The 6,496-nt window shown below is 46.8% G+C and overlaps 2 long non-coding RNA genes across 2 annotated transcripts; one reads left to right on the forward strand and one right to left on the reverse strand.

Moving 5' to 3' along the window:
* Nucleotides 1-1,206: 1,206 nt before the first annotated feature.
* On the reverse strand, nucleotides 1,207-3,138 carry LOC146893249 (uncharacterized). The gene is made up of 2 exons (XR_015003756.2): nucleotides 2,876-3,138; nucleotides 1,207-2,174 (listed from the first exon to the last, which is right to left on the reverse strand). It is a non-coding gene; the product is annotated as an uncharacterized LOC146893249 (long non-coding RNA).
* A 486-nt stretch (nucleotides 3,139-3,624) lies between these two features.
* On the forward strand, nucleotides 3,625-6,120 carry LOC146893248 (uncharacterized). The gene is made up of 2 exons (XR_015003758.2): nucleotides 3,625-3,832; nucleotides 5,920-6,120. It is a non-coding gene; the product is annotated as an uncharacterized LOC146893248 (long non-coding RNA).
* Nucleotides 6,121-6,496: the final 376 nt, after the last annotated feature.

Below are 6,496 nucleotides of genomic sequence, written 5' to 3' on the forward strand. Positions count from 1 at the left end.
GGACACGAGGACTTCCAAGTAGCAGCTCTATGTCCTTGCAATCCGGTTGGTTTAGGACAAAGTCCCAAGGGGATGGAACACTTGAATGGTCCTTCGCCCCGCCTTCCCTGTCTATAGTAGAAGGAAGCAGATTCTGTGAAGTTTATCCCACTCTTTGTCCGCTTCTAAAAGAGAGAGAGAAATGGGGAGGAAGATGGAGAAGGATAGAAGATGGAGAGAGAGAGAGAGAGAGAGAGAGAGAGAGAGAACATGTTTAAAGAACTGAAATTTGAAAGGAAGGAGAAAGGAGTCATGATGTTGGTGTGAGTGCCAACGAGAGTATCTTTCCCTACAGTTGTGAGGCCTTCACAGCCTGGAAAACAGATTTGCAATTGCTTATGCTGAATGTTTTGTCCCCCAGAAGCTTTGAAGATGGGTTGTGAAAAGATTTATGCCCCATTGTACAGATGAGAGACCTTAAGAGGAGCAGAGAGACAACTCCCAGCCATTTTCTGCTTCCTGTCTTCACCTGTTGACTGAGCACATTTTGGCAAAGGGTCCTAAGCGGCTCAGAAGCCATCTGCTAGGGAGAGTTATAGGCCCTTGGTCTGATTGGCTTTGGGGTTAAGAACTAGGCGGTAGTGTGTTGGTTAAGATGAACAATGATTCTCCCCCTTTTCCCAATCAAAATTTATCTAGGCAATGATTCAAGAATTTTGTATCAGGGACCTTTATCAAAGGAAAATTAATAAAAACTATGGATTTTTCTCTCTGGAATCTACCTAGAAGCTCAGAATCCAATCTTATGTAGAAATAAGGCAGTTAAAGATGTGCTTTTTAAAGAGAAGAGCTCAAACTAGATTGGAGTGGGTCCTGAATCCAATGACTGCTGTCCTTATGGGAAGAGGAGAGGGCATACAGATAAAGCACCAAGAGTTCAACGTTGATAATCCATGGGATGATGGAGACAGAGGCTAAGGGCAGCGTGGCAGCCCATGGAATGCCTAGTCTTGCTCAAAACCACCAGAAACTAAAAGAGATCAGGAAGGACCCTCTGCTAAAGCCTTCAGAGAGTAAAGAAGCCTCCACTGGAACGCTGAGCTTGGATTTCTGGTCCCCTGAACTATAAGAGAATGAACTTCGGTTAGTTTAAGGTACCAGTTGCAACAGTTTATTATGCCAGTCCTCGGGACCCGGTATTCAATACGTCCTCTACAGACTACTCACTCGGTGAACGAACCATCTTTATTTTTCTGAACATGTCTTTTGGTCCCATGCACCATCTCTTCATCAAGTGACACCCTCAGTCTCCTGTGCCCCGGTCCTTCTCCAGTTCAGTGCCCACTCCACCCTTAGGCTTTCGGGTAGCTTCTCTTCGCCAGAACTCCCATGCCTCCTTTTCTCTCCCAGGCTGGTTAAATCCTCGTGTTCCACGTTCCTGTACATTGTTTTCCTGTTTCTTGATTGTTACACTTACCCTAGCCTGTTTATTAGACCGGGAGGCTCAAGAGGAGGTAGCCTACCTGAGCCCCAGGTGTTGACAGAACACCTGGCAGCTACCGGACAGTTCAAATGTGACTGTACACTTACGTGTAAACAACTGGCCTACTTAAGACAGTGCAGATCTCCTCCAGCAGGCCAGCAGTAAGAGGCCCATTGAGTTTACAGCTGGTGAGTTGGAGCCAGTGCAGCACCAGGAGGCAGACACATGGCCGCCAGACTGTGCAAAGGTCCCCGGCCGTTACCCCGAAGCTATTTCATGTGTACTTTACTGCCGTGGGGAATGAGACCAAAAATTCTTCCTCAGATCTCTTCTCCTACTCAGAGCCCATGCTCTGGAACAACGTGTTCTTCCAAAACCTGGGAGTCCAGAGGCATTGGCCCTTGCTCCGAGAGAGGCTACCTGTGTGGCCGACGTGACCTGAACATTACAACACTCGCGACCTTGGTCTTCGTCTATGAACTGAGGCGCTCCGAGATGCCACAGAGCAGAGGACAAAGTGATGTTGATGTCCTGTTAAGGCGATGCTCCTCCTTCTCCAAAGCCATTTGAGTACCATAATCCTCCCTTCCTCCCCCATGCTTCCCAGCTTCCTTTTGCCCCGTGACTATGTCTCCGACGGTTGTAGGGAATTAAAAGGTGTGGATGGAAAGATAGCATCGTTTTCTTCATTCAAGAGGTACTGTTCTCAGTCCTGGGGAAGACAGAACAAAAGAAAACACAATTCACAAAAGAACAAAAGGACAACTTCCTGCTACGGATTGCCCTTAAGTGCCAGATGTCCAGTAAGGAAAGTCTACAAAGCAAAGCAGTTTGGACACTGCTCCCCAGGCCTCCCTCCCCTCGAGGCCTTCATACCACAAGTTCCTGTGCCTTTGAGCCGAAAGGGAACATCTCCCCTGCATGGGCTCTGTACTTTAAAATTACCAGGCTTGAAGTGTGGGCACCATACAGATTCTGCAGCACTCCTCCTATGGAAAGACTCCTCCCTGTTTCTGGCTCTCTAGGCGCCTAGAAATCTCATACTCAGAGTAATTCAGCTCCAAAGTTACCTCTTTATCACCTTTATTCTTAGGCTGACTCGTCTCTCTGTGCTCGAAGATGAGGACAGCTAACATTTAGACAACCATTGCGCTTCCTCCATGTGCTACTGTGTCTTAAGCATCGGGCCTAGGAATAGCTAGATTTCTTCTTCAGAACTCCTCTGCATTTATCTTGGCACTGTGAGTCATGTCACCAACCATATTTCCTCTTCTCTTTCTTGCCTTGGATGCTCAAATACTCCAGGCCAGAAAGAAAAGAAAAAAAAAAACCAAACAAATGAAAAACCAAACTGTGACCCAACTGTAGCATATCTACCAAATCCTGTGATGTGACATAAAATGCAAACCTTACCTTTATTCTTTTCCTGTTTTCTCTCTGCTTTTCTTCCATCTTGATCCTGACAATTAAAAGAAACTAATATTTGAGGAGATTTCTGCCCCCCCCCCAGCACTTTGGATAAGTAAGCTCAAATCCTGGATGAAGGAGAACAACATTAAACAAGTAAAATATTTAGTATATCTACCTCTGTAATTTCCCCATATTCTGCAACTGACAAGGAAAGTGGGGTGCAGACGGGGCACTGTTGGGCTTTCGTCAGCTCAGCACAAACCGAGCCATAGCTGGGAAGAGGGGCTCAATTGAGAAAATGTGTTCATTTGATTGGTCCGTAGGCAAATCAATAGAGCTTTGTGTGGGAGGCCCCGGCCCATTGTGGGTGGGGCCACCACTGGGTAGGTAATCCTGGGGTGAACATGAAAGCAGGCTGAGCAAGCAACAGGGAGCAAACCCAATAAATGGCACCCCCCCCCTCCATGGCTTTTCCATCAGTTCCTGCCTCCAGGATCCTGCCCTGTTTGAGTTCCTGTCCCGATTTCCCTTCATGGTGGAATGTGATGTGGGACTGTAAACCGAAATAAACCCTTTCCTTCCCAGGATGCTTTTCGCCATGGTGTTTTATGACAGCAATAGAAGCCCAAAGACAGAGGGGTTGCCTAACCTTTTCAAGGCCATGCAGCTTCCAGGTGAAAGAGCAACGATGTCGAAACGATAGTCATCTGGCCCCAAAGCTCACACTCCTGCAGGCCGCAGCACTCATACCCAGTGAACACTTCGTAAGTACCTGGCCTTGCGCTGGGTATCACACGTATCATTTATCATCACAAGCACCACATCACAACAAAGTTGCCCAAATGAGGTTCGGCGAGATCAAATCATTTGTCCGAGCTAATGCTGGTACCGACACACGAGCCCACACAGCCTGGACTTGAATTCCTGAACTCTCTGCAGCCTTGCCAGTGTACGACAGAGGTAAGCTTACAGACACCGGTGACTAATTCAGTGTCGTCTGGCTTCTTTTGAATGCCCAACTGCAGGGGTAGCTATCACCAAGCTTGATCATCTAAAAACTCCTGTGGCTGTCTGGCTAGGAATAGGTATTTCTGAGTTTCACATTCTCCATGGAGCAGATGGATCAAAAAAACACAAAGTCTGTGCGCAGCACTGGATTTTTAAATGCCAGCCTGAGCCCTGGCAGAGAGGAAGGATTACCTAGTGTCTAGGGTGAAAAATAAAAGCCTCTGGGAAGAGCAGCTCCGCCCGTTGGCGCCACCTAGCAGTCAATGTTGGCAATTGCTCAGAGAAAGAAAATGAAATTCCCTAAGTACAACTTTTTGGACCTGTTGGGTGTCAAGTGTTGCCTGCACATTTCTTTCCTGCAAATCCTAATAGGAGACGTGTTTTTATTTTAAGACTTAAAAACATAGAGATACCAAGTAACTTGACAAAGGATTTAACCTTAGTCTGTGCTCTTGGAACCTTTATTTCCTCCGTACTGTCTCAGTTCTCCAAAGTAGTATTTCATGGCAGCCTGTGACTTCTCCATCATCTTGCATTTGGGATCGTAGATGCTCCACACTCCACTGTCAGTACGATGGTACTGACAGGAAGCATATAGGCTGTGGGTGTCCATTGGCGGGAGCTCTCCACACCCACACACAAAGCTGCCTAACTCTTAGCGCAGCATACCTGACTCAGGAAGCTAGCCAGAAGTTTTCATGGATGGAGAAATGGGAAGCTCCGCACCACATTGAGAATCTACCATCACTTGCTGATTACGTGCTGCAGTGATTAAAAATACTGGTCAGCCTCCAAGCACACCACAGCTCTCTGAATGAGCTTAGTAGTCCCGGAGAGCTCTGGGATGTGAACTTACGGCAATGGCTAGTACTTTCAGTCAGTTTGACAAGATCTAAAATCACCGGGGAGATGGGCCTTTGTGGTGGTTTGAATAAAAATGGTTCCCAGAGGCTCCTAGGGAGCGGCGGGCACTATTAGGAGGCGTGTTCTTGTCGGAGTAGGCGTGTCTTTGTAAGAGGAGGTGCATCCTCAGTCACTAGCGGGTGGGCTCTCAGAAGCTGAAGCCAGGTCTACTGGCATTCACTTCCTGCTGCCTGCAGATCCAGATGTAGAACTCTATGCTACGTCTGTCTCCAGCGCCATGTCTGCCTGTGTGCCGTCACGCTTCCCACCGCCATGATAACGGACTAAACCTCTGAACTGTGAGTCAACCTCCATTAAATGCTTTCCTTGGTTAGAGCTGCTGTGGTCATGGAGTCTCTTCACAGCGATAGAAACCCAAAGACAGGTCTCTAGGCATTCGTGTTGGGGGTTATCTTGAATGAGTTAAAGTGGAAAGACTACTCACTTCAGGTGGCGTGGTTTCCTGACTGACACCCGGGACTGTATAAGCAGAGAAAGGAAGCAGTGTTGTAGAATAGAATACTTGTATAACTATGTAAATACATGATGCTTTTGTGTCTGTTGCCGAATAATTGCTTAACTATGTAAAGCTGTGTTCCTTCTGTTTATGTTGCGTTTGTTTAACTAGGTAAAGGTGTGTTGCTGTTTTACCTTGCCTGCCTAAGGCACCTGATGAGTCTAATCAACTACTAAATGGCCAATAGCTACTTAGAGGGGGGATAGGCAGGGCTGGCAGATGGAGGGAAAAGGGGAGCCAGTCAGTCAACCAGCCAGCCAGGGGCCAACTAACCAGACACGGGGGAAGCAGGAAAGCAGAATGCACAGTGTGTAAATGAGGTAAGGAGCTTCAGGGAAGCACATAGATTAATAGCAATGGGTTAATTTAAGTTTTAAAAACAAAGGCTAAGTAGAAACAAGCCTAGGCTAAGGCCAAGCATTCATAATTAATAATGTTTCCGTGTCATGAATTGAGGGTTGGCAGTCCAACAAAGCCTGCTACAGTGAGAGCCGAGCACCAGGGAGTATGCACCCATTGCCCTCTGCCCATAGGTGTGACGATGTCCTGTGGTCAAGCTCCTCAAAGCAGCCGGAAAAGCAAGTAGGACCTCTACCTCACCCTGTTCTCCTTTTCCCAGCATCACAATAGCCATGAAACCTCATGGCCTCGCAGTCTTGGAGACTTTGAAAATGAGCGTCCTAGCAGCCCAGGGAGAGCAGAGCATGGCTGGGGACCATCTAAAACCCAACCCAGAGAGCTGTGGCTATTTGGGATGTCTGTGAACTCGCTGAAGATCTCCACTTGCAGAGTTTTCCTTTCAAATAAAAACTAGCATGAATTTTAAGTGTCAAGATTGGTTTCATTATGGTATTTTCATAGGCACACATATCATTGGCCTTTGCTCATGTTCACCTTCCCACTTCTTTACTGTCTCTTCTCCTCACTCCCATTGGTCTTCTTCTTCTCCCTAAATAGCAGCATCCCTTCTGTTTCCATGTTAGGTAGATGACAGATATAGGTAGATGGAGATATGTGTATATGTGTATATATGCTTATAGTTCCATCTAGATTCTACATCTGAGAGAAAACATAACGCTTTGTCTTTCTTTCTCCCTTTATTCTCTCTTGTTCCCAAGCCCACCTGTTTTTAGTCCTTCTCTTCTCCCTCATACTTTTCTTTAATTTTATGTCCTATGTGGGTATGTGTGTGTATT

This window comes from Myodes glareolus, chromosome 9 (assembly GCF_982192425.1).
Source record: "Myodes glareolus chromosome 9, mMyoGla1.1, whole genome shotgun sequence".
NCBI lineage: Eukaryota > Metazoa > Chordata > Mammalia > Rodentia > Cricetidae > Myodes > Myodes glareolus.